The following is a 27,352-nucleotide window of genomic DNA, read 5'->3' on the forward strand; positions in this document are numbered from 1 at the left end:
GAGAGGTTCGGTGAGCGAATGAAGACCCTTTGAAGTCATATTGCATGGTACCCAATCCACGGGTTTCAACTACCCAGGTTTTAGGTATTCTTCCTTCAGCTAAAACATGCATGTGGAACCCAGAGTATGATCAACCATGTGATCGGGAGACGTGTTCAAATATGTCTCAGTTTTCCTCCCCTGGTACTCGGGTGCAACATTCCAGACGCTTTACTAACACTCTCCCCACTTGGAGAGTCAGCGCCTTTAACCTCCTGTTTGGCTCAGTTTGCAATTTCTGCGGAAGATGAACAGGAATAGCGAGAACCAATGAGAGGCTAGCTGGAGGTGTCTGGATGGGCAAATTTAACTCTCATTTCCCACCAGGAAGAGGAAATAACCAGAGGCTCAGCGTGCCGTGCCGGAACCAGATTAGGGCCTGAAGACATCCTGCGGTGTTGCGGCCAGGTCACAAGAAAGCGAGTTGAAGAAAGGAGCTCAGGGGCACTGTAATTCACAAAGCTGCAGAGTTATAAATGACAGCTATCGTCCAAAAATAGACTGAAGTAAGGCTGCCAAGAGGACTTGAAAGCGGGGCAGAATTGCAGGAAACCGATTTCAGGAGGTAGACTGGAATTGCATTGAAAGCATAGGAAAAGAGGCAGAACGTCCACAATGATGCACTTGGCCAAAAAGGGCGTATGCGTTTTTTCCTGAATATATTCAGGAAAAAACGCATACGCCCTTTTTGGCCAACCAAGCAAGCTTGCAAAGGAAATCTGCACTACAATGAAGTCTCACTTCCCCCCGGTCAAAAGGGCCATCTGAAAAAAGTGTAAAATCCAGAAAGGCAGGACAGGCCATGGAGAACTGGGAGGCTTGTTATGCTGATGGGCGGGATGTAAATTGCCAACAACCACTCGGGAGAAGTGTATGGTGTTTCCTGAAACATCTAAAAAACAAAGCAACAGAACCTAGGGCACTCCACTTATGGTCCTATAGCTTAGGGAAATTAAAATCAAAAAGACACAGCCACCCCAAAGTTTGGGACGCCTCTGTTTACAAGAACCTCGTTTACAGTACAAGTTCAACATCGCAGAAAGTGAAAAATGGATAAAGTAATTGTGATATTTACTTACAAAGCAATATCACTCAGCAATGAAATCTGTGTCATCAGGCCCTTAGCAGCACAATGAGTGGATTCAGGTATGATGATTCTAACTGAAGTAAGTCACACAGAAAAAGAAACATCATAAGATATCAGTAATACACGGAATGGAAACTTGGCTACACAGGAACTGAATTACAGAACAGAACAAGGTCTCAAATTTAGAAAACCAACTTATTCTTGCTTAAGGGTAAAGGTGAGTTGGGGTGCTGCATAAAACCAGAGATTGAAATGAGCACAAAGTTCCTTAACCCAAATATGGAATAGACAAGCGCTACTCCTTGCTCAACGAGATGGACTCAACACCCCATATTAAACGCCTAAGAATGTACCTGACTAGTAAGTATCTTAAAACATATGGATTGCTATGTCTCCGAAAGAGAATCAAGCATGTGTACAGGGGCATAAACGCAGCAGTGATAGGATTGGAGAGGTTCGGTGAGCAAATGAAGACCCTTTGAAGTCATATTGCATGGTACCCATTCCACGGGTTTCAACTACCCAGGTTTAAAGTATTCTTCCTTCAGCTAAAACATGCATGTGGAACCTAGAGTATGATCAACCATGTGATCGGGAGACGTGTTCAAATATGTCCCAGTTTTCGTACCCTGGTACTCGGGTGCAACATTCCAGATGCTTTACTAACACTCTCCCCACTTGGAGAGTCAGTCCCTTTAACCTCCTGTTTGGCCCAGTTTGCAATTTCTGTGGAAGATGAACAGGAATAGCGAGAACCAATGAGAGGCTAGCTGGAGGTGTCTGGACGGGCAAATTTAACTCTCATTTCCTACCAGGAAGAGGAATTAACCAAAGGCTCAGCGTGCCGTGCCGGAACCAGATTAGGGCCTGAAGCCATCCTGCGGTGTTGCGGCCAGGTCACAAGAAAGCGAGTTGAAGAAAGGAGCTCAGGGGCACTGTAATTCACAAACCTGCAGAGTTATAAATGACAGCTATCGTCCAAAAATAGACTGAAGTAAGGCTGCCAAGAGGACTTGAAAGCGGGGCAGAATTGCAGGAAACCGATTTCAGGAGGTAGACTGGAATTGCATTGAAAGCATAGGAAAAGAGGCAGAACGTCCACAATGATGCACTTGGCCAAAAAGGGCGTATGTGTTTTTTCCTGAATATATTCAGGAAAAAACGCATACACACTTTTTGGCCAACCAAGCAAGCTTGCAAAGGAAATCTGCACTACAATGAAGTCTCACTTCCCCCCGGTCAAAAGGGCCATCTGAAAAAAGTGTAAAATCCAGAAAGGCAGGACAGGCCATGGAGAACTGGGAGCCTTGTTATGCTGATGGGCGGGATGTAAATTACCAACAGACACTCAGGAGAAGTGTATGGTGTTTCCTGAAACATCTAAAAAACAAAGCAACAGAACCTAGGGCACTTCCACTTATGGTCCTATAGCTTAGGGAAATTAAAATCAAAAAGACACAGCCACCCCAAAGTTTGGGACGCCTCTGTTTACAAGAACCTCGTTTACAGTACAAGTTCAACATCGCAGAAAGTGAAAAATGGATAAAGTAATTGTGATATTTACTTACAAAGCAATATCACTCAGCAATGAAATCTGTGTCATCAGGCCCTTAGCAGCACAATGAGTGGATTCAGGTATGATGATTCTAACTGAAGTAAGTCACACAGAAAAAGAAACATCATAAGTTATCAGTAATACACGGAATGGAAACTTGGCTACACAGGAACTGAATTACAGAACAGAACAAGGTCTCAAATTTAGAAAACCAACTTATTCTTGCTTAAGGGTAAAGGTGAGTTGGGGTGCTGCATAAAACCAGAGATTGAAATGAGCACAGATAAAGTTCCTTAAGCCAAATATGGAATAGACAAGCGCTACTCCTTGCTCAACGAAATGGACTCAACACCCCATATTAAACGCCTAAGAATGTACCTGACTAGTAAGTATCTTAAAACCTATGGATTGCTATGTCTCCGAAAGAGAATCAAGCATGTGTACAGGGGCATAAACGCAGCAGTGATAGGATTGGAGAGGTTCGGTGAGCAAATGAAGACCCTTTGAAGTCATATTGCATGGTACCCATTCCACGGGTTTCAACTACCCAGGTTTTAGGTATTCTTCCTTCAGCTAAAACATGCATGTGGAACCCAGAGTATGATCAACCATGTGATCGGGAGACGTGTTCAAATATGTCTCAGGTTTCCTCCCCTGGTACTCGGGTGCAACATTCCAGACGCTTTACTAACACTCTCCCCACTTGGAGAGTCAGCGCCTTTAACCTCCTGTTTGGCCCAGTTTGCAATTTCTGCGGAAGATGAACAGGAATAGCGAGAACCAATGAGAGACTAGCTGGAGGTGTCTGGACGGGCAAATTTAACTCTCATTTCCCACCAGGAAGAGGAATTAACCAAAGGCTCAGCATGCCGGCCCGGAACCAGATTAGGGCCTGAAGCCATCCTGCGGTGTTGCGGCCAGGTCACAAGTAAGCGAGTTGAAGAAAGGAGCTCAGGGGCACTGTAATTCACAAAGCTGCAGAGTTATAAATGACAGCTATCGTCCAAAAATAGACTGAAGTAAGGCTGCCAAGAGGACTTGAAAGCGGGGCAGAATTGCAGGAAACCGATTTCAGGAGGTAGACTGGAATTGCATTGAAAGCATAGGAAAAGAGGCAGAACGTCCACAATGATGCACTTGGCCAAAAAGGGCGTATGCGTTTTTTCCTGAATATATTCAGGAAAAAACGCATACGCCCTTTTTGGCCAACCAAGCAAGCTTGCAAAGGAAATCTGCACTACAATGAAGTCTCACTTCCCCCCGGTCAAAAGGGCCATCTGAAAAAAGTGTAAAATCCAGAAAGGCAGGACAGGCCATGGAGAACTGGGAGCCTTGTTAGGCTGATGGGCAGGATGTAAATTGCCAACAACCACTCGGGAGAAGTGTATGGTGTTTCCTGAAACATCTAAAAAACAAAGCAACAGAACCTAGGGCACTTCCACTTATGGTCCTATAGCTTAGGGAAATTAAAATCAAAAAGACACAGCCACCCCAAAGTTTGGAACGGCTCTGTTTACAAGAACCTCGTTTACAGTACAAGTTCAACATCGCAGAAAGTGAAAAATGGATAAAGAAGTTGTGGTATTTACTTACAAAGCAATATCACTCAGCAATGAAATCTGTGTCATCAGGCCCTTAGCAGCACAATGAGTGGATTCAGGTATGATGATTCTAACTGAAATAAGTCACACAGAAAAAGAAACATCATAAGATATCAGTAATACACGGAATGTAAACTTGGCTACACAGGAACTGAATTACAGAACAGAACAGGGTCTCAAATTTAGAAAACCAACTTATGCTTGCTTAAGGGGAAAGGTGAGTTGGGGTGCTGCATAAAACCAGAGATTGAAATGAGCACAGATAAAGTTCCTTAAGCCAAATATGGAATAGACAAGAGCTACTCCTTGCTCAACGAAATGGACTCAACACCGCATATTAAACGCCTAAGAATGTACCTGACTAGTAAGTATCTTAAAACCTATGGATTGCTATGTCTCCGAAAGAGAATCAAGCATGTGTACAGGGGCATAAACGCAGCCGTGATAGGATTGGAGAGGTTTGGTGAGCAAATGAAGACCCTTTGAAGTCATATTGCATGGTACCCATTCCACGGGTTTCAACTACCCAGGTTTAAGGTATTCTTCCTTCAGCTAAAACATGCATGTGGAACCTAGAGTATGATCAACCATGTGATTGGGAGACGTGTTCAAATATGTCCCAGTTTTCGTACCCTGGTACTCGGGTGCAACATTCCAGACGCTTTACTAACACTCTCCCGACTTGGAGAGTCAGTCCCTTTAACCTCCTGTTTGGCCCAGTTTGCAATTTCTGCGGAAGATGAACAGGAATAGCGAGAACCAATGAGAGGCTAGCTGGAGGTGTCTGGACGGGCAAATTTAACTCTCATTTCCCACCAGGAAGAGGAATTAACCAAAGGCTCAGCGTGCCGTGCCGGAACCAGATTAGGGCCTGAAGCCATCCTGCGGTGTTGCGGCCAGCTCAAAAGAAAGCGAGTTGAAGAAAGGAGCTCAGGGGCACTGTAATTCACAAACCTGCAGAGTTATAAATGACAGCTATCGTCCAAAAATAGACTGAAGTAAGGCTGCCAAGAGGACTTGAAAGCGGGGCAGAATTGCAGGAAACCGATTTCAGGAGGTAGACTGGAATTGCATTGAAAGCATAGGAAAAGAGGCAGAACGTCCACAATGATGCACTTGGCCAAAAAGGGCGTATGCGTTTTTTCCTGAATATATTCAGGAAAAAACGCATACGCCCTTTTTGGCCAACCAAGCAAGCTTGCAAAGGAAATCTGCACTACAATGAAGTCTCACTTCCCCCCGGTCAAAAGGGCCATCTGAAAAAAGTGTAAAATCCAGAAAGGCAGGACAGGCCATGGAGAACTGGGAGCCTTGTTATGCTGAAGGGCGGGATGTAAATTGCCAACAAACACTCGGGAGAAGTGTATGGTGTTTCCTGAAACATCTAAAAAACAAAGCAACAGAGCCTAGGGCACTGCCACTTATGGTCCTATAGCTTCGGGAATTTAAAATCAAAAAGACACAGCCACCCCAAAGTTTGGAACGGCTCTGTTTACAAGAACCTTGTTTACAGTACAAGTTCAACATCGCAGAAAGTGAAAAATGGATAAAAAAGTTGTGGTATTTACTTACAAAGCAATATCACTCAGCAATGAAATCTGTGTCATCAGGCCCTTAGCAGCACAATGAGTGGATTCAGGTATGATGATTCTAACTGAAGTAAGTCACACAGAAAAAGAAACATCATAAGATATCAGTAATACACGGAATGTAAACTTGGCTACACAGGAACTGAATTACAGAACAGAACAGGGTCTCAAATTTAGAAAACCAACTTATGCTTGCTTAAGGGTAAAGGAGAGTTGGGGTGCTGCATAAAACCAGAGATTGAAATGAGCACAGATAAAGTTCCTTAAGCCAAATATGGAATAGACAAGAGCTACTCCTTGCTCAAAGAAATGGACTCAACACCGCATATTAAACGCCTAAGAATGTACCTGACTAGTAAGTATCTTAAAACCTAGGGATTGCTATGTCTCCGAAAGAGAATCAAGCATGTGTACAGGGGCATAAACGCAGCAGTGATAGGATTGGAGAGGTTCGGTGAGCAAATGAAGACCCTTTGAAGTCATATTGCATGGTACCCATTCCACGGGTTTCAACTACCCAGGTTTTAGGTATTCTTCCTTCAGCTAAAACATGCATGTGGAACCCAGAGTATGATCAACCATGTGATCGGGAGACGTGTTCAAATATGTCTCAGTTTTCCTCCCCTGGTACTCGGGTACAACATTCCAGACGCTTTACTAACACTCTCCCCACTTGGAGAGTCAGCGCCTTTAACTTCCTGTTTGGCCCAGTTTGCAATTTCTGCGGAAGATGAACAGGAATAGCGAGAACCAATGAGAGACTAGCTGGAGGTGTCTGGACGGGCAAATTTAACTCTCATTTCCCACCAGGAAGAGGAATTAACCAAAGGCTCAGCATGCCGGGCCGGAACCAGATTAGGGCCTGAAGCCATCCTGCGGTGTTGCGGCCAGGTCACAAGTAAGCGAGTTGAAGAAAGGAGCTCAGGGGCACTGTAATTCACAAAGAAGCAGAGTTATAAATGACAGCTATCGTCCAAAAATAGACTGAAGTAAGGCTGCCAAGAGGACTTGAAAGCGGGGAAGAATTGCAGGAAACCGATTTCAGGAGGTAGACTGGAATTGCATTGAAAGCATAGGAAAAGAGGCAGAACGTCCACAATGATGCACTTGGCCAAAAAGGGCGTATGCGTTTTTTCCTGAATATATTCAGGAAAAAACGCATACGCACTTTTTGGCCAACCAAGCAAGCTTGCAAAGGAAATCTGCACTACAATGAAGTCTCACTTCCCCCCGGTCAAAAGGGCCATCTGAAAAAAGTGTAAAATCCAGAAAGGCAGGACAGGCCATGGAGAACTGGGAGCCTTGTTATGCTGAAGGGCGGGATGTAAATTGCCAACAAAAACTCGGGAGAAGTGTATGGTGTTTCCTGAAACATCTAAAAAACAAAGCAACAGAGCCTAGGGCACTTCCACTTATGGTCCTATACCTTAGGGAAATTAAAATGAAAAAGACACAGCCACCCCAAAGTTTGGGACGCCTCCGTTTACAAGAACCTCGTTTACAGTACAAGTTCAATATCACAGAAAGTGAAAAATGGATAAAGAACTTGTGGTACTTACGTACAATGCAGTATCACTCAGCTATGAAATCTATGTCATCAGGCCCGTAGCAGCATAATGAGTGGATTCAGGTACGATGATTCTAACTGAAATAAGTCACACAGAAAAAGAAACATCATAAGATATCACTAATACGCGGAATGTAAACTTGGCTACACAGGAACTGCATTCCAAAACAGAACTGGTTCTCAAATTTAGAAAACCAACTTATGCTTGCTTAAGGGGAAAGGTGAGTTGGGGTGCTGCATAAAACCAGAGATTGAAACGAGCACAGATAAAGTTCCTTAAGCCTAATATGGAATAGACAACAGCTACTCCTTGCTCAACGAAATGGACTCAACACCCCATATTAAACGCCTAAGAATGTACCTGACTAGTAAGTATCTTAAAACCTATGGATTGCTATGTCTCCGAAAGAGAATCAAGCATGTGTACAGGGGCATAAACGCAGCAGTGATAAGATTGGAGAGGTTTGGTGAGAAAATGAAGACCCTTTGAAGTCATATTGCATGGTACCCATTACACGGGTCTTAACTCTCCAGGTTTAAGGTATTCTTCCTTCAGCTAAAACATGCATGTGGAACCCAAGTATGATCAACCATGTGAACGGGAGACGTGTTCAAATATGTCTCAGTTTTCCTCCCCTGGTACTCGGGTGCAACATTCCAGACGCTTTACTAACACTCTCCCCACTTGGAGAGTCAGTCCCTTTAACCTCCTGTTTGGCCCAGTTTGCAATTTCTGTGGAAGATGAACAGGAATAGCGAGAATCAATGAGAGACTAGCTGGAGGTGTCTGGATGGGCAAATTTAACTCTCATTTCCCACCAGGAAGAGGAATTAACCAAAGGCTCAGCGTGCCGTGCCAGAACCAGATTAGGGCCTGAAGACATCCTGCGGTGTTGCGGCCAGGTCACAAGAAAGCGAGTTGAAGAAAGGAGCTCAGGGGCACTGTAATTCACAAACGTGCAGAGTTATAAATGACAGCTATCGTCCAAAAATAGACTGAAGTAAGGCTGCCAAGAGGACTTGAAAGCGGGGCAGAATTGCAGGAAACCGATTTCAGGAGGTAGACTGGAATTGCATTGAAAGCATAGGAAAAGAGGCAGAACGTCCACAATGATGCACTTGGCCAAAAAGGGCGTATGCGTTTTTTCCTGAATATATTCAGGAAAAAACGCATACGCCCTTTTTGGCCAACCAAGCAAGCTTGCAAAGGAAATCTGCACTACAATGAAGTCTCACTTCCCCCCGGTCAAAAGGGCCATCTGAAAAAAGTGTAAAATCCAGAAAGGCAGGACAGGCCATGGAGAACTGGGAGCCTTGTTATGCTGATGGGCGGGATGTAAATTGCCAACAACCACTCGGGAGTAGTGTATGGTGTTTCCTGAAACATCTAAAAAACAAAGCAACAGAACCTAGGGCACTTCCACTTATGGTCCTATAGCTTAGGGAAATTAAAATCAAAAACACACAGCCACCCCAAAGTTTGGAACGGCTCTGTTTACAAGAACCTCGTTTACAGTACAAGTTCAACATCGCAGAAAGTGAAAAATGGATAAAGAAGTTGTGGTATTTACTTACAAAGCAATATCACTCAGCAATGAAATCTGTGTCATCAGTCCCTTAGCAGCACAATGAGTGGATTCAGGTATGATGATTCTAACTGAAATAAGTCACACAGAAAAAGAAACATCATAAGATATCAGTAATACACGGAATGTAAACTTGGCTACACAGGAACTGAATTACAGAACAGAACAGGGTCTCAAATTTAGAAAACCAACTTATGCTTGCTTAAGGGTAAAGGTGAGTTGGGGTGCTGCATAAAACCAGAGATTGAAATGAGCACAGATAAAGTTCCTTAAGCCAAATATGGAATAGACAAGAGCTACTCCTTGCTCAAAGAAATAGACTCAACACCGCATATTAAACGCCTAAGAATGTACCTGTCTAGTAAGTATCTTAAAACCTAGGGATTGCTATGTCTCCGAAAGAGAATCAAGCATGTGTACAGGGGCATAAACGCAGCAGTGATAGGATTGGAGAGGTTCGGAGAGCAAATGAAGACCCTTTGAAGTCATATTGCATGGTACCCATTCCATGGGTTTCAACTACCCAGGTTTTAGGTATTCTTCCTTCAGCTAAAACATGCATGTGGAACCCAGAGTATGATCAACCATGTGATCGGGAGACGTGTTCAAATATGTCTCAGTTTTCCTCCCCTGGTACTCGGGTGCAACATTCCAGACGCTTTACTAACACTCTCCCCACTTGGAGAGTCAGTCCCTTTAACCTCCTGTTTGGCCCAGTTTGCAATTTCTGCGGAAGATGAACAGGAATAGCGAGAACCAATGAGAGACTAGCTGGAGGTGTCTGGACGGGCAAATTTAACTCTCATTTCCCACCAGGAAGATGAAATAACCAGAGGCTCAGCGTGCCGTGCCGGAACCAGATTAGGGCCTGAAGCCATCCTGCGGTGTTGCGGCCAGGTCACAAGAAAGCAAGTTGAAGAAAGGAGCTCAGGGGCACTGTAATTCACAAACCTGCAGAGTTATAAATGACAGCTATCGTCCAAAAATAGACTGAAGTAAGGCTGCCAAGAGGACTTGAAAGCGGGGCAGAATTGCAGGAAACCGATTTCAGGAGGTAGACTGGAATTGCATTGAAAGCATAGGAAAAGAGGCAGAACGTCCACAATGATGCACTTGGCCAAAAAGGGCGTATGCGTTTTTTCCTGAATATATTCAGGAAAAAACGCATACGCCCTTTTTGGCCAACCAAGCAAGCTTGCAAAGGAAATCTGCACTACAATGAAGTCTCACTTCCCCCCGGTCAAAAGGGCCATCTGAAAAAAGTGTAAAATCCAGAAAGGCAGGACAGGCCATGGAGAACTGGGAGCCTTGTTATGCTGATGGGCGGGATGTAAATTGCCAACAACCACTCGGGAGAAGTGTATGGTGTTTCCTGAAACATCTAAAAAACAAAGCAACAGAACCTAGGGCACTTCCACTTATGGTCCTATAGTTTAGGGAAATTAAAATCAAAAAGACACAGCCACCCCAAAGTTTGGAACGGCTCTGTTTACAAGAACCTCGTTTACAGTACAAGTTCAACATCGCAGAAAGTGAAAAATGGATAAAGAAGTTGTGGTATTTACTTACAAAGCAATATCACTCAGCAATGAAATCTGTGTCATCAGGCCCTTAGCAGCACAATGAGTGGATTCAGGTATGATGATTCTAACTGAAATAAGTCACACAGAAAAAGAAACATCATAAGATATCAGTAATACACGGAATGTAAACTTGGCTACACAGGAACTGAATTACAGAACAGAACAGGGTCTCAAATTTAGAAAACCAACTTATTCTTGCTTAAGGGTAAAGGTGAGTTGGGGTGCTACATAAAACCAGAGATTGAAATGAGCACAGATAAAGTTCCTTAAGCCAAATATGGAATAGACAAGAGCTACTCCTTGCTCAACGAAATGGACTCAACACCCCATATTAAACGCCTAAGAATGTACCTGACTAGTAAGTATCTTAAAACCTATGGATTGCTATGTTTCCGAAAGAGAATCAAGCATGTGTACAGGGGCATAAACGCAGCAGTGATAGGATTGGAGAGGTTCGGTGAGCAAATGAAGACCCTTTGAAGTCATATTGCATGGTACCCATTCCACGGGTTTCAACTACCCAGGTTTAAGGTATTCTTCCTTCAGCTAAAATATGCATGTGGAACCTAGAGTATGATCAACCATGTGATCGGGAGACATGTTCAAATATGTCCCAGTTTTCGTACCCTGGTACTCGGGTGCAACATTCCAGACGCTTTACTAACACTCTCCCGACTTGGAGAGTCAGTCCCTTTAACCTCCTGTTTGGCCCAGTTTGCAATTTCTGCGGAAGATGAACAGGAATAGCGAGAACCAATGAGAGGCTAGCTGGAGGTGTCTGGACGGGCAAATTTAACTCTCATTTCCCACCAGGAAGAGGAATTAACCAAAGTCTCAGCGTGCCGTGCCGGAACCAGATTAGGGCCTGAAGCCATCCTGCGGTGTTGCGGCCAGCTCAAAAGAAATCGAGTTGAAGAAAGGAGCTCAGGGGCACTGTAATTCACAAACCTGCAGAGTTATAAATGACAGCTATCGTCCAAAAATAGACTGAAGTAAGGCTGCCAAGAGGACTTGAAAGCGGGGCAGAATTGCAGGAAACCGATTTCAGGAGGTAGACTGGAATTGCATTGAAAGCATAGGAAAAGAGGCAGAACGTCCACAATGATGCACTTGGCCAAAAAGGGCGTATGCGTTTTTTCCTGAATATATTCAGGAAAAAACGCATACGCCCTTTTTGGCCAACCAAGCAAGCTTGCAAAGGAAATCTGCACTACAATGAAGTCTCACTTCCCCCCGGTCAAAAGGGCCATCTGAAAAAAGTGTAAAATCCAGAAAGGCAGGACAGGCCATGGAGAACTGGGAGCCTTCTTATGCTGAAGGGCGGGATGTAAATTGCCAACAACCACTCGGGAGAAGTGTATGGTGTTTCCTGAAACATCTAAAAAACAAAGCAACAGAGCCTAGGGCACTTCCACTTATGGTCCTATAGCTTAGGGAATTTAAAATCAAAAAGACACAGCCACCCCAAAGTTTGGAACGGCTCTGTTTACAAGAACCTCGTTTACAGTACAAGTTCAACATCACAGAAAGTGAAAAATGGATAAAAAAGTTGTGGTATTTACTTACAAAGCAATATCACTCAGCAATGAAATCTGTGTCATCAGGCCCTTAGCAGCACAATGAGTGGATTCAGGTATGATGATTCTAACTGAAATAAGTCACACAGAAAAAGAAACATCATAAGATATCAGTAATACACGGAATGGAAACTTGGCTACACAGGAACTGAATTACAGAACAGAACAGGGTCTCAAATTTAGAAAACCAACTTATGCTTGCTTAAGGGTAAAGGTGAGTTGGGGTGCTGCATAAAACCAGAGATTGAAATGAGCACAGATAAAGTTCCTTAAGCCAAATATGGAATAGACAAGAGCTACTCCTTGCTCAAAGAAATGGACTCAACACCGCATATTAAACGCCTAAGAATGTACCTGACTAGTAAGTATCTTAAAACCTATGGATTGCTATGTCTCCGAAAGAGAATCAAGCATGTGTACAGGGGCATAAACGCAGCAGTGATAGGATTGGAGAGGTTCGGTGAGCAAATGAAGACCCTTTGAAGTCATATTGCATGGTACCCATTCCACGGGTTTCAACTACCCAGGTTTTAGGTATTCTTCCTTCAGCTAAAACATGCATGTGGAACCCAGAGTATGATCAACCATGTGATCGGGAGACGTGTTCAAATATGTCTCAGTTTTCCTCCCCTGGTACTCGGGTGCAACATTCCAGACGCTTTACTAACACTCTCCCCACGTGGAGAGTCAGCGCCTTTAACCTCCTGTTTGGCCCAGTTTGCAATTTCTGCGGAAGATGAACAGGAATAGCGAGAACCAATGAGAGACTAGCTGGAGGTGTCTGGACGGGCAAATTTAACTCTCATTTCCCACCAGGAAGAGGAAATAACCAGAGGCTCAGCGTGCCGTGCCGGAACCAGATTAGGGCCTGAAGCCATCCTGCGGTGTTGCGGCCAGGTCACAAGAAAGCGAGTTGAAGAAAGGAGCTCAGGGGCACTGTAATTCACAAACCTGCAGAGTTATAAATGACAGCTATCGTCCAAAAATAGACTGAAGTAAGGCTGCCAAGAGGACTTGAAAGCGGGGCAGAATTGCAGGAAACCGATTTCAGGAGGTAGACTGGAATTGCATTGAAAGCATAGGAAAAGAGGCAGAACGTCCACAATGATGCACTTGGCCAAAAAGGGCGTATGCGTTTTTTCCTGAATATATTCAGGAAAAAACGCATACGCCCTTTTTGGCCAACCAAGCAAGCTTGCAAAGGAAATCTGCACTACAATGAAGTCTCACTTCCCCCCGGTCAAAAGGGCCATCTGAAAAAAGTGTAAAATCCAGAAAGGCAGGACAGGCCATGGAGAACTGGGAGCCTTCTTATGCTGAAGGGCGGGATGTAAATTGCCAACAAACACTCGGGAGAAGTGTATGGTGTTTCCTGAAACATCTAAAAAACAAAGCAACAGAGCCTAGGGCACTTCCACTTATGGTCCTATAGCTTAGGGAATTTAAAATCAAAAAGACACAGCCACCCCAAAGTTTGGAACGGCTCTGTTTACAAGAACCTCGTTTACAGTACAAGTTCAACATCGCAGAAAGTGAAAAATGGATAAAAAAGTTGTGGTATTTACTTACAAAGCAATATCACTCAGCAATGAAATCTGTGTCATCAGGCCCTTAGCAGCACAATGAGTGGATTCAGGTATGATGATTCTAACTGAAATAAGTCACACAGAAAAAGAAACATCATAAGATATCACTAATACACGGAATGTAAACTTGGCTACACAGGAACTGAATTACAGAACAGAACAGGGTCTCAAATTTAGAAAACCAACTTATGCTTGCTTAAGGGTAAAGGTGAGTTGGGGTGCTGCATAAAACCAGAGATTGAAATGAGCACAGATAAAGTTCCTTAAGCCAAATATGGAATAGACAAGAGCTACTCCTTGCTCAAAGAAATGGACTCAACACCGCATATTAAACGCCTAAGAATGTACCTGACTAGTAAGTATCTTAAAACCTATGGATTGCTATGTCTCCGAAAGAGAATCAAGCATGTGTACAGGGGCATAAACGCAGCAGTGATAGGATTGGAGAGGTTCAGTGAGCAAATGAAGACCCTTTGAAGTCATATTGCATGGTACCCATTCCACGGGTTTCAACTACCCAGGTTTTAGGTATTCTTCCTTCAGCTAAAACATGCATGTGGAACCCAGAGTATGATCAACCATGTGATCGGGAGACGTGTTCAAATATGTCTCAGTTTTCCTCCCCTGGTACTCGGGTGCAACATTCCAGACGCTTTACTAACACTCTCCCCACGTGGAGAGTCAGCGTCTTTAACCTCCTGTTTGGCCCAGTTTGCAATTTCTGCGGAAGATGAACAGGAATAGCGAGAACCAATGAGAGGCTAGCTGGAGGTGTCTGGACGGGCAAATTTAACTCTCATTTCCCACCAGGAAGAGGAAATAACCAGAGGCTCAGCGTGCCGTGCCGGAACCAGATTAGGGCCTGAAGCCATCCTGCGGTGTTGCGGCCAGGTCACAAGAAAGCGAGTTGAAGAAAGGAGCTCAGGGGCACTGTAATTCACAAACCTGCAGAGTTATAAATGACAGCTATCGTCCAAAAATAGACTGAAGTAAGGCTGCCAAGAGGACTTGAAAGCGGGGCAGAATTGCAGGAAACCGATTTCAGGAGGTAGACTGGAATTGCATTGAAAGCATAGGAAAAGAGGCAGAACGTCCACAATGATGCACTTGGCCAAAAAGGGCGTATGCGTTTTTTCCTGAATATATTCAGGAAAAAACGCATACGCCCTTTTTGGCCAACCAAGCAAGCTTGCAAAGGAAATCTGCACTACAATGAAGTCTCACTTCCCCCCGGTCAAAAGGGCCATCTGAAAAAAGTGTAAAATCCAGAAAGGCAGGACAGGCCATGGAGAACTGGGAGCCTTCTTATGCTGAAGGGCGGGATGTAAATTGCCAACAAACACTCGGGAGAAGTGTATGGTGTTTCCTGAAACATCTAAAAAACAAAGCAACAGAGCCTAGGGCACTTCCACTTATGGTCCTATAGCTTAGGGAATTTAAAATCAAAAAGACACAGCCACCCCAAAGTTTGGAACGGCTCTGTTTACAAGAACCTCGTTTACAGTACAAGTTCAACATCACAGAAAGTGAAAAATGGATAAAAAAGTTGTGGTATTTACTAACAAAGCAATATCACTCAGCAATGAAATCTGTGTCATCAGGCCCTTAGCAGCACAATGAGTGGATTCAGGTATGATGATTCTAACTGAAATAAGTCACACAGAAAAAGAAACATCATAAGATATCAGTAATACACGGAATGTAAACTTGGCTACACAGGAACTGAATTACAGAACAGAACAGGGTCTCAAATTTAGAAAACCAACTTATGCTTGCTTAAGGGTAAAGGTGAGTTGGGGTGCTGCATAAAACCAGAGATTGAAATGAGCACAGATAAAGTTCCTTAAGCCAAATATGGAATAGACAAGCGCTACTCCTTGCTCAACGAAATGGACACAACACCCCATATTAAACGCCTAAGAATGTACCTGACTAGTAAGTATCTTAAAACCTATGGATTGCTATGTCTCCGAAAGAGAATCAAGCATGTGTACAGGGGCATAAACGCAGCAGTGATAGGATTGGAGAGGTTCGGTGAGCAAATGAAGACCCTTTGAAGTCATATTGCATGGTACCCATTCCACGGGTTTCAACTACCCAGGTTTAAAGTATTCTTCCTTCAGCTAAAACATGCATGTGGAACCTAGAGTATGATCAACCATGTGATCGGGAGACGTGTTCAAATATGTCCCAGTTTTCGTACCCTGGTACTCGGGTGCAACATTCCAGACGCTTTACTAACACTCTCCCCACTTGGAGAGTCAGTCCCTTTAACCTCCTGTTTGGCCCAGTTTGCAATTTCTGCGGAAGATGAACAGGAATAGCGAGAACCAATGAGAGGCTAGCTGGAGGTGTCTGGACGGGCAAATTTAACTCTCATTTCCCACCAGGAAGAGGAATTAACCAAAGGCTCAGCGTGCCGTGCCGGAACCAGATTAGGGCCTGAAGCCATCCTGCGGTGTTGCGGCCAGCTCAAAAGAAAGCGAGTTGAAGAAAGGAGCTCAGGGGCACTGTAATTCACAAACCTGCAGAGTTATAAATGACAGCTATCGTCCAAAAATAGACTGAAGTAAGGCTGCCAAGAGGACTTGAAAGCGGGGCAGAATTGCAGGAAACCGATTTCAGGAGGTAGACTGGAATTGCATTGAAAGCATAGGAAAAGAGGCAGAACGTCCACAATGATGCACTTGGCCAAAAAGGGCGTATGCGTTTTTTCCTGAATATATTCAGGAAAAAACGCATACGCCCTTTTTGGCCAACCAAGCAAGCTTGCAAAGGAAATCTGCACTACAATGAAGTCTCACTTCCCCCCGGTCAAAAGGGCCATCTGAAAAAAGTGTAAAATCCAGAAAGGCAGGACAGGCCATGGAGAACTGGGAGCCTTCTTATGCTGAAGGGCGGGATGTAAATTGCCAACAAACACTCAGGAGAAGTGTATGGTGTTTCCTGAAACATCTAAAAAACAAAGCAACAGAGCCTAGGGCACTTCCACTTATGGTCCTATAGCTTAGGGAATTTAAAATCAAAAAGACACAGCCACCCCAAAGTTTGGAACGGCTCTGTTTACAAGAACCTCGTTTACAGTACAAGATCAACATCACAGAAAGTGAAAAATGGATAAAAAAGTTGTGGTATTTACTTACAAAGCAATATCACTCAGCAATGAAATCTGTGTCATCAGGCCCTTAGCAGCACAATGAGTGGATTCAGGTATGATGATTCTAACTGAAATAAGTCACACAGAAAAAGAAACATCATAAGATATCAGTAATACACGGAATGGAAACTTGGCTACACAGGAACTGAATTACAGAACAGAACAGGGTCTCAAATTTAGAAAACCAACTTATGCTTGCTTAAGGGTAAAGGTGAGTTGGGGTGCTGCATAAAACCAGAGATTGAAATGAGCACAGATAAAGTTCCTTAAGCCAAATATGGAATAGACAAGAGCTACTCCTTGCTCAAAGAAATGGACTCAACACCGCATATTAAACGCCTAAGAATGTACCTGACTAGTAAGTATCTTAAAACCTATGGATTGCTATGTCTCCGAAAGAGAATCAAGCATGTGTACAGGGGCATAAACGCAGCAGTGATAGGATTGGAGAGGTTCGGTGAGCAAATGAAGACCCTTTGAAGTCATATTGCATGGTACCCATTCCACGGGTTTCAACTACCCAGGTTTTAGGTATTCTTCCTTCAGCTAAAACATGCATGTGGAACCCAGAGTATGATCAACCATGTGATCGGGAGACGTGTTCAAATATGTCTCAGTTTTCCTCCCCTGGTACTCGGGTGCAACATTCCAGACGCTTTACTAACACTCTCCCCACGTGGAGAGTCAGCGCCTTTAACCTCCTGTTTGGCCCAGTTTGCAATTTCTGCGGAAGATGAACAGGAATAGCGAGAACCAATGAGAGACTAGCTGGAGGTGTCTGGACGGGCAAATTTAACTCTCATTTCCCACCAGGAAGAGGAAATAACCAGAGGCTCAGCGTGCCGTGCCGGAACCAGATTAGGGCCTGAAGCCATCCTGCGGTGTTGCGGCCAGGTCACAAGAAAGCGAGTTGAAGAAAGGAGCTCAGGGGCACTGTAATTCACAAACCTGCAGAGTTATAAATGACAGCTATCGTCCAAAAATAGACTGAAGTAAGGCTGCCAAGAGGACTTGAAAGCGGGGCAGAATTGCAGGAAACCGATTTCAGGAGGTAGACTGGAATTGCATTGAAAGCATAGGAAAAGAGGCAGAACGTCCACAATGATGCACTTGGCCAAAAAGGGCGTATGCGTTTTTTCCTGAATATATTCAGGAAAAAACGCATACGCCCTTTTTGGCCAACCAAGCAAGCTTGCAAAGGAAATCTGCACTACAATGAAGTCTCACTTCCCCCCGGTCAAAAGGGCCATCTGAAAAAAGTGTAAAATCCAGAAAGGCAGGACAGGCCATGGAGAACTGGGAGCCTTCTTATGCTGAAGGGCGGGATGTAAATTGCCAACAAACACTCGGGAGAAGTGTATGGTGTTTCCTGAAACATCTAAAAAACAAAGCAACAGAGCCTAGGGCACTTCCACTTATGGTCCTATAGCTTAGGGAATTTAAAATCAAAAAGACACAGCCACCCCAAAGTTTGGAACGGCTCTGTTTACAAGAACCTCGTTTACAGTACAAGTTCAACATCACAGAAAGTGAAAAATGGATAAAAAAGTTGTGGTATTTACTTACAAAGCAATATCACTCAGCAATGAAATCTGTGTCATCAGGCCCTTAGCAGCACAATGAGTGGATTCAGGTATGATGATTCTAACTGAAATAAGTCACACAGAAAAAGAAACATCATAAGATATCACTAATACACGGAATGTAAACTTGGCTACACAGGAACTGAATTACAGAACAGAACAGGGTCTCAAATTTAGAAAACCAACTTATGCTTGCTTAAGGGTAAAGGTGAGTTGGGGTGCTGCATAAAACCAGAGATTGAAATGAGCACAGATAAAGTTCCTTAAGCCAAATATGGAATAGAGAAGAGCTACTCCTTGCTCAAAGAAATGGACTCAACACCGCATATTAAACGCCTAAGAATGTACCTGACTAGTAAGTATCTTAAAACCTAGGGATTGCTATGTCTCCGAAAGAGAATCAAGCATGTGTACAGGGGCATAAACGCAGCAGTGATAGGATTGGAGAGGTTCAGTGAGCAAATGAAGACCCTTTGAAGTCATATTGCATGGTACCCATTCCACGGGTTTCAACTACCCAGGTTTTAGGTATTCTTCCTTCAGCTAAAACATGCATGTGGAACCCAGAGTATGATCAACCATGTGATCGGGAGACGTGTTCAAATATGTCTCAGTTTTCCTCCCCTGGTACTCGGGTGCAACATTCCAGACGCTTTACTAACACTCTCCCCACGTGGAGAGTCAGCGCCTTTAACCTCCTGTTTGGCCCAGTTTGCAATTTCTGCGGAAGATGAACAGGAAGAGCGAGAACCAATGAGAGGCTAGCTGGAGGTGTCTGGACGGGCAAATTTAACTCTCATTTCCCACCAGGAAGAGGAAATAACCAGAGGCTCAGCGTGCCGTGCCGGAACCAGATTAGGGCCTGAAGCCATCCTGCGGTGTTGCGGCCAGGTCACAAGAAAGCGAGTTGAAGAAAGGAGCTCAGGGGCACTGTAATTCACAAACCTGCAGAGTTATAAATGACAGCTATCGTCCAAAAATAGACTGAAGTAAGGCTGCCAAGAGGACTTGAAAGCGGGGCAGAATTGCAGGAAACCGATTTCAGGAGGTAGACTGGAATTGCATTGAAAGCATAGGAAAAGAGGCAGAACGTCCACAATGATGCACTTGGCCAAAAAGGGCGTATGCGTTTTTTCCTGAATATATTCAGGAAAAAACGCATACGCCCTTTTTGGCCAACCAAGCAAGCTTGCAAAGGAAATCTGCACTACAATGAAGTCTCACTTCCCCCCGGTCAAAAGGGCCATCTGAAAAAAGTGTAAAATCCAGAAAGGCAGGACAGGCCATGGAGAACTGGGAGCCTTCTTATGCTGAAGGGCGGGATGTAAATTGCCAACAAACACTCGGGAGAAGTGTATGGTGTTTCCTGAAACATCTAAAAAACAAAGCAACAGAGCCTAGGGCACTTCCACTTATGGTCCTATAGCTTAGGGAATTTAAAATCAAAAAGACACAGCCACCCCAAAGTTTGGAACGGCTCTGTTTACAAGAACCTCGTTTACAGTACAAGTTCAACATCACAGAAAGTGAAAAATGGATAAAAAAGTTGTGGTATTTACTTACAAAGCAATATCACTCAGCAATGAAATCTGTGTCATCAGGCCCTTAGCAGCACAATGAGTGGATTCAGGTATGATGATTCTAACTGAAATAAGTCACACAGAAAAAGAAACATCATAAGATATCAGTAATACACGGAATGTAAACTTGGCTACACAGGAACTGAATTACAGAACAGAACAGGGTCTCAAATTTAGAAAACCAACTTATGCTTGCTTAAGGGTAAAGGTGAGTTGGGGTGCTGCATAAAACCAGAGATTGAAATGAGCACAGATAAAGTTCCTTAAGCCAAATATGGAATAGACAAGCGCTACTCCTTGCTCAACGAAATGGACTCAACACCCCATATTAAACGCCTAAGAATGTACCTGACTAGTAAGTATCTTAAAACCTATGGATTGCTATGTCTCCGAAAGAGAATCAAGCATGTGTACAGGGGCATAAACGCAGCAGTGATAGGATTGGAGAGGTTCGGTGAGCAAATGAAGACCCTTTGAAGTCATATTGCATGGTACCCATTCCACGGGTTTCAACTACCCAGGTTTAAAGTATTCTTCCTTCAGCTAAAACATGCATGTGGAACCTAGAGTATGATCAACCATGTGATCGGGAGACGTGTTCAAATATGTCCCAGTTTTCGTACCCTGGTACTCGGGTGCAACATTCCAGACGCTTTACTAACACTCTCCCCACTTGGAGAGTCAGTCCCTTTAACCTCCTGTTTGGCCCAGTTTGCAATTTCTGCGGAAGATGAACAGGAATAGCGAGAACCAATGAGAGGCTAGCTGGAGGTGTCTGGACGGGCAAATTTAACTCTCATTTCCCACCAGGAAGAGGAATTAACCAAAGGCTCAGCGTGCCGTGCCGGAACCAGATTAGGGCCTGAAGCCATCCTGCGGTGTTGCGGCCAGCTCAAAAGAAAGCGAGTTGAAGAAAGGAGCTCAGGGGCACTGTAATTCACAAACCTGCAGAGTTATAAATGACAGCTATCGTCCAAAAATAGACTGAAGTAAGGCTGCCAAGAGGACTTGAAAGCGGGGCAGAATTGCAGGAAACCGATTTCAGGAGGTAGACTGGAATTGCATTGAAAGCATAGGAAAAGAGGCAGAACGTCCACAATGATGCACTTGGCCAAAAAGGGCGTATGCGTTTTTTCCTGAATATATTCAGGAAAAAACGCATACGCCCTTTTTGGCCAACCAAGCAAGCTTGCAAAGGAAATCTGCACTACAATGAAGTCTCACTTCCCCCCGGTCAAAAGGGCCATCTGAAAAAAGTGTAAAATCCAGAAAGGCAGGACAGGCCATGGAGAACTGGGAGCCTTGTTATGCTGAAGGGCGGGATGTAAATTGCCAACAAACACTCGGAGAAGTGTATGGTGTTTCCTGAAACATCTAAAAAACAAAGCAACAGAGCCTAGGGCACTTCCACTTATGGTCCTATAGCTTAGGGAATTTAAAATCAAAAAGACACAGCCACCCCAAAGTTTGGAATGGCTCTGTTTACAAGAACCTCGTTTACAGTACAAGTTCAACATCACAGAAAGTGAAAAATGGATAAAAAAGTTGTGGTATTTACTTACAAAGCAATATCACTCAGCAATGAAATCTGTGTCATCAGGCCCTTAGCAGCACAATGAGTGGATTCAGGTATGATGATTCTAACTGAAATAAGTCACACAGAAAAAGAAACATCATAAGATATCAGTAATACACGGAATGTAAACTTGGCTACACAGGAACTGAATTACAGAACAGAACAGGGTCTCAAATTTAGAAAACCAACTTATGCTTGCTTAAGGGGAAAGGTGAGTTGGGGTGCTGCATAAAACCAGAGATTGAAATGAGCACAGATAAAGTTCCTTAAGCCAAATATGGAATAGACAAGAGCTACTCCTTGCTCAAAGAAATGGACTCAACACCGCATATTAAACGCCTAAGAATGTACCTGACTAGTAAGTATCTTAAAACCTAGGGATTGCTATGTCTCCGAAAGAGAATCAAGCATGTGTACAGGGGCATAAACGCAGCAGTGATAGGATTGGAGAGGTTCGGTGAGCAAATGAAGACCCTTTGAAGTCATATTGCATGGTACCCATTCCACGGGTTTCAACTACCCAGGTTTTAGGTATTCTTCCTTCAGCTAAAACATGCATGTGGAACCCAGAGTATGATCAACCATGTGATCGGCAGACGTGTTCAAATATGTCTCAGTTTTCCTCCCCTGGTACTCGGGTGCAACATTCCAGACGCTTTACTAACACTCTCCCCACGTGGAGAGTCAGCGCCTTTAACCTCCTGTTTGGCCCAGTTTGCAATTTCTGCGGAAGATGAACAGGAATAGCGAGAACCAATGAGAGACTAGCTGGAGGTGTCTGGACGGGCAAATTTAACTCTCATTTCCCACCAGGAAGAGGAATTAACCAGAGGCTCAGCGTGCCGTGCCGGAACCAGATTAGGGCCTGAAGCCATCCTGCGGTGTTGCGGCCAGGTCACAAGAAAGCGAGTTGAAGAAAGGAGCTCAGGGGCACTGTAATTCACAAACCTGCAGAGTTATAAATGACAGCTATCGTCCAAAAATAGACTGAAGTAAGGCTGCCAAGAGGACTTGAAAGCGGGGCAGAATTGCAGGAAACCGATTTCAGGAGGTAGACTGGAATTGCATTGAAAGCATAGGAAAAGAGGCAGAACGTCCACAATGATGCACTTGGCCAAAAAGGGCGTATGCGTTTTTTCCTGAATATATTCAGGAAAAAACGCATACGCCCTTTTTGGCCAACCAAGCAAGCTTGCAAAGGAAATCTGCACTACAATGAAGTCTCACTTCCCCCCGGTCAAAAGGGCCATCTGAAAAAAGTGTAAAATCCAGAAAGGCAGGACAGGCCATGGAGAACTGGGAGCCTTGTTATGCTGAAGGGCGGGATGTAAATTGCCAACAAACACTCGGTAGAAGTGTATGGTGTTTCCTGAAACATCTAAAAAACAAAGCAACAGAGCCTAGGGCACTTCCACTTATGGTCCTATAGCTTAGGGAATTTAAAATCAAAAAGACACAGCCACCCCAAAGTTTGGAACGGCTCTGTTTACAAGAACCTCGTTTACAGTACAAGTTCAACATCACAGAAAGTGAAAAATGGATAAAAAAGTTGTGGTATTTACTTACAAAGCAATATCACTCAGCAATGAAATCTGTGTCATCAGGCCCTTAGCAGCACAATGAGTGGATTCAGGTATGATGATTCTAACTGAAATAAGTCACACAGAAAAAGAAACATCATAAGATATCACTAATACACGGAATGTAAACTTGGCTACACAGGAACTGAATTACAGAACAGAACAGGGTCTCAAATTTAGAAAACCAACTTATGCTTGCTTAAGGGTAAAGGTGAGTTGGGGTGCTGCATAAAACCAGAGATTGAAATGAACACAGATAAAGTTCCTTAAGCCAAATATGGAATAGAGAAGAGCTACTCCTTGCTCAAAGAAATGGACTCAACACCGCATATTAAACGCCTAAGAATGTACCTGACTAGTAAGTATCTTAAAACCTAGGGATTGCTATGTCTCCGAAAGAGAATCAAGCATGTGTACAGGGGCATAAACGCAGCAGTGATAGGATTGGAGAGGTTCGGTGAGCAAATGAAGACCCTTTGAAGTCATATTGCATGGTACCCATTCCACGGGTTTCAACTACCCAGGTTTTAGGTATTCTTCCTTCAGCTAAAACATGCATGTGGAACCCAGAGTATGATCAACCATGTGATCGGGAGACGTGTTCAAATATGTCTCAGTTTTCCTCCCCTGGTACTCGGGTGCAACATTCCAGACGCTTTACTAACACTCTCCCCACGTGGAGAGTCAGCGACTTTAACATCCTGTTTGGCCCAGTTTGCAATTTCTGCGGAAGATGAACAGGAATAGCGAGAACCAATGAGAGACTAGCTGGAGGTGTCTGGATGGGCAAATTTAACTCTCATTTCCCACCAGGAAGAGGAAATAACCAGAGGCTCAGCGTGCCGTGCTGGAACCAGATTAGGGCCTGAAGCCATCCTGCGGTGTTGCGGCCAGGTCACAAGAAAGCGAGTTGAAGAAAGGAGCTCAGGGGCACTGTAATTCACAAACCTGCAGAGTTATAAATGACAGCTATCGTCCAAAAATAGACTGAAGTAAGGCTGCCAAGAGGACTTGAAAGCGGGGCAGAATTGCAGGAAACCGATTTCAGGAGGTAGACTGGAATTGCATTGAAAGCATAGGAAAAGAGGCAGAACGTCCACAATGATGCACTTGGCCAAAAACGGCGTATGCGTTTTTTCCTGAATATATTCAGGAAAAAACGCATACGCCCTTTTTGGCCAACCAAGCAAGCTTGCAAAGGAAATCTGCACTACAATGAAGTCTCACTTCCCCCCGGTCAAAAGGGCCATCTGAAAAAAGTGTAAAATCCAGAAAGGCAGGACAGGCCATGGAGAACTGGGAGCCTTGTTATGCTGATGGGCGCGATGTAAATTACCAACAGACACTCAGGAGAAGTGTATGGTGTTTCCTGAAACATCTAAAAAACAAAGCAACAGAGCCTAGGGCACTTCCACTTATGGTCCTATAGCTTAGGGAAATTAAAATCAAAAAGACACAGCCACCCCAAAGTTTGGGACGCCTCTGTTTACAAGAACTTCGTTTACAGTACAAGTTCAACATCGCAGAAAGTGAAAAATGGATAAAGAAGTTGTGGTATTTACTTACAAAGCAATATCACTCAGCAATGAAATCTGTGTCATCAGGCCCTTAGCAGCACAATGAGTGGATTCAGGTATGATGATTCTAACTGAAATAAGTCACACAGAAAAAGAAACATCATAAGATATCAGTAATACACGGAATGGAAACTTGGCTACACAGGAACTGAATTACAGAACAGAACAGGGTCTCAAATTTAGAAAACCAACTTATGCTTGCTTAAGGGGAAAGGTGAGTTGGGGTGCTGCATAAAACCAGAGATTGAAATGAGCACAGATAAAGTTCCTTAAGCCAAATATGGAATAGACAAGAGCTACTCCTTGCTCAAAGAAATGGACTCAACACCGCATATTAAACGCCTAAGAATGTACCTGACTAGTAAGTATCTTAAAACCTAGGGATTGCTATGTCTCCGAAAGAGAATCAAGCATGTGTACAGGGGCATAAACGCAGCAACGATAGGATTGGAGAGGTTCGGTGAGCAAATGAAGACCCTTTGAAGTCATATTGCATGGTACCCATTCCACGGGTTTCAACTACCCAGGTTTAAGGTATTCTTCCTTCAGCTAAAACATGCATGTGGAACCTAGAGTATGATCAACCATGTGATCGGGAGACGTGTTCAAATATGTCTCAGTTTTCGTACCCTGGTACTCGGGTGCAACATTCCAGACGCTTTACTAACACTCTCCCCACTTGGAGAGTCAGCGCCTTTAACCTCCTGTTTGGCCCAGTTTGCAATTTCTGCGGAAGATGAACAGGAATAGCGAGAACCAATGAGAGGCTAGCTGGAGGTGCCTGGACAGGCAAATTTAACTCTCATTTCCCACCAGGAAGAGGAAATAACCAGAGGCTCAGCGTGCCGTGCCGGAACCAGATTAGGGCCTGAAGCCATCCTGCGGTGTTGCGGCCAGCTCAAAAGAAAGCGAGTTGAAGAAAGGAGCTCAGGGGCACTGTAATTCACAAACCTGCAGAGTTATAAATGACAGCTATCGTCCAAAAATAGACTGAAGTAAGGCTGCCAAGAGGACTTGAAAGCGGGGCAGAATTGCAGGAAACCGATTTCAGGAGGTAGACTGGAATTGCATTGAAAGCATAGGAAAAGAGGCAGAACGTCCACAATGATGCACTTGGCCAAAAAGGGCGTATGCGTTTTTTCCTGAATATATTCAGGAAAAAACGCATACGCCCTTTTTGGCCAACCAAGCAAGCTTGCAAAGGAAATCTGCACTACAATGAAGTCTCACTTCCCCCCGGTCAAAAGGGCCATCTGAAAAAAGTGTAAAATCCAGAAAGGCAGGACAGGCCATGGAGAACTGGGAGCCTTGTTATGCTGAAGGGCGGGATGTAAACTGCCAACAAAAACTCGGGAGAAGTGTATGGTGTTTCCTGAAACATCTAAAAAACAAAGCAACAGAGCCTAGGGCACTTCCACTTATGGTCCTATAGCTTAGGGAATTTAAAATCAAAAAGACACAGCCACCCCAAAGTTTGGAACAGCTCTGTGTACAAGAACCTCGTTTACAGTACAAGTTCAACATCGCAGAAAGTGAAAAATGGATAAAGAAGTTGTGGTATTTACTTACAAAGCAATATCACTCAGCAATGAAATCTGTGTCATCAGGCCCTTAGCAGCACAATGAGTGGATTCAGGTATGATGATTCTAACTGAAATAAGTCACACAGAAAAAGAAACATCATAAGATATCAGTAATACACGGAATGTAAACTTGGCTACACAGGAACTGAATTACAGAACAGAACAGGGTCTCAAATTTAGAAAACCAACTTATGCTTGCTTAAGGGTAAAGGTGAGTTGGGGTGCTGCATAAAACCAGAGATTGAAATGAGCACAGATAAAGTTCCTTAAGCCAAATATGGAATAGACAAGAGCTACTCCTTGCTCAACGAAATGGACTCAACACCGCATATTAAACGCCTAAGAATGTACCTGACTAGTAAGTATCTTAAAACCTATGGATTGCTATGTCTCCGAAAGAGAATCAAGCATGTGTACAGGGGCATAAACGCAGCAGTGATAGGATTGGAGAGGTTCGTGAGCAAATGAAGACCCTTTGAAGTCATATTGCATGGTACCCATTCCACGGGTTTCAATTACCCAGGTTTAAGGTATTCTTCCTTCAGCTAAAACATGCATGTGGAACCTAGAGTATGATCAACCATGTGATCGGGAGATGTGTTCAAATATGTCTCAGTTTTCATACCCTGGTACTCGGGTGCAACATTCCAGACGCTTTACTAACACTCTCCCCACTTGGAGAGTCAGCGCCTTTAACCTCCTGTTTGGCCCAGTTTGCAATTTCTGTGGAAGATGAACAGGAATAGCGAGAACCAATGAGAGACTAGCTGGAGGTGTCTGGACGGGCAAATTTAACTCTCATTTCCCACCAGGAAGAGGAATTAACCAAAGGCTCAGCGTGCCGTACCGGAAACAGATTAGGGCCTGAAGCCATCCTGCAGTGTTGCGGCCAGCTCAAAAGAAAGCGAGTTGAAGAAAGGAGCTCAGGGGCACTGTAATTCACAAA

At 44.0% G+C, this 27,352-nt stretch overlaps 1 long non-coding RNA gene across 1 annotated transcript in view; it reads right to left on the reverse strand.

Moving 5' to 3' along the window:
• Positions 1 to 27,352, reverse strand: part of LOC307181430 — a 629,793-nt gene that overhangs the window by 432,202 nt on the left and 170,239 nt on the right. The window lies entirely within an intron of this gene.

The sequence above is a fragment of the Stenella coeruleoalba genome (assembly GCF_951394435.1).
Source record: "Stenella coeruleoalba genome assembly, contig: scaffold_92, whole genome shotgun sequence".
Taxonomy (NCBI): domain Eukaryota; kingdom Metazoa; phylum Chordata; class Mammalia; order Artiodactyla; family Delphinidae; genus Stenella; species Stenella coeruleoalba.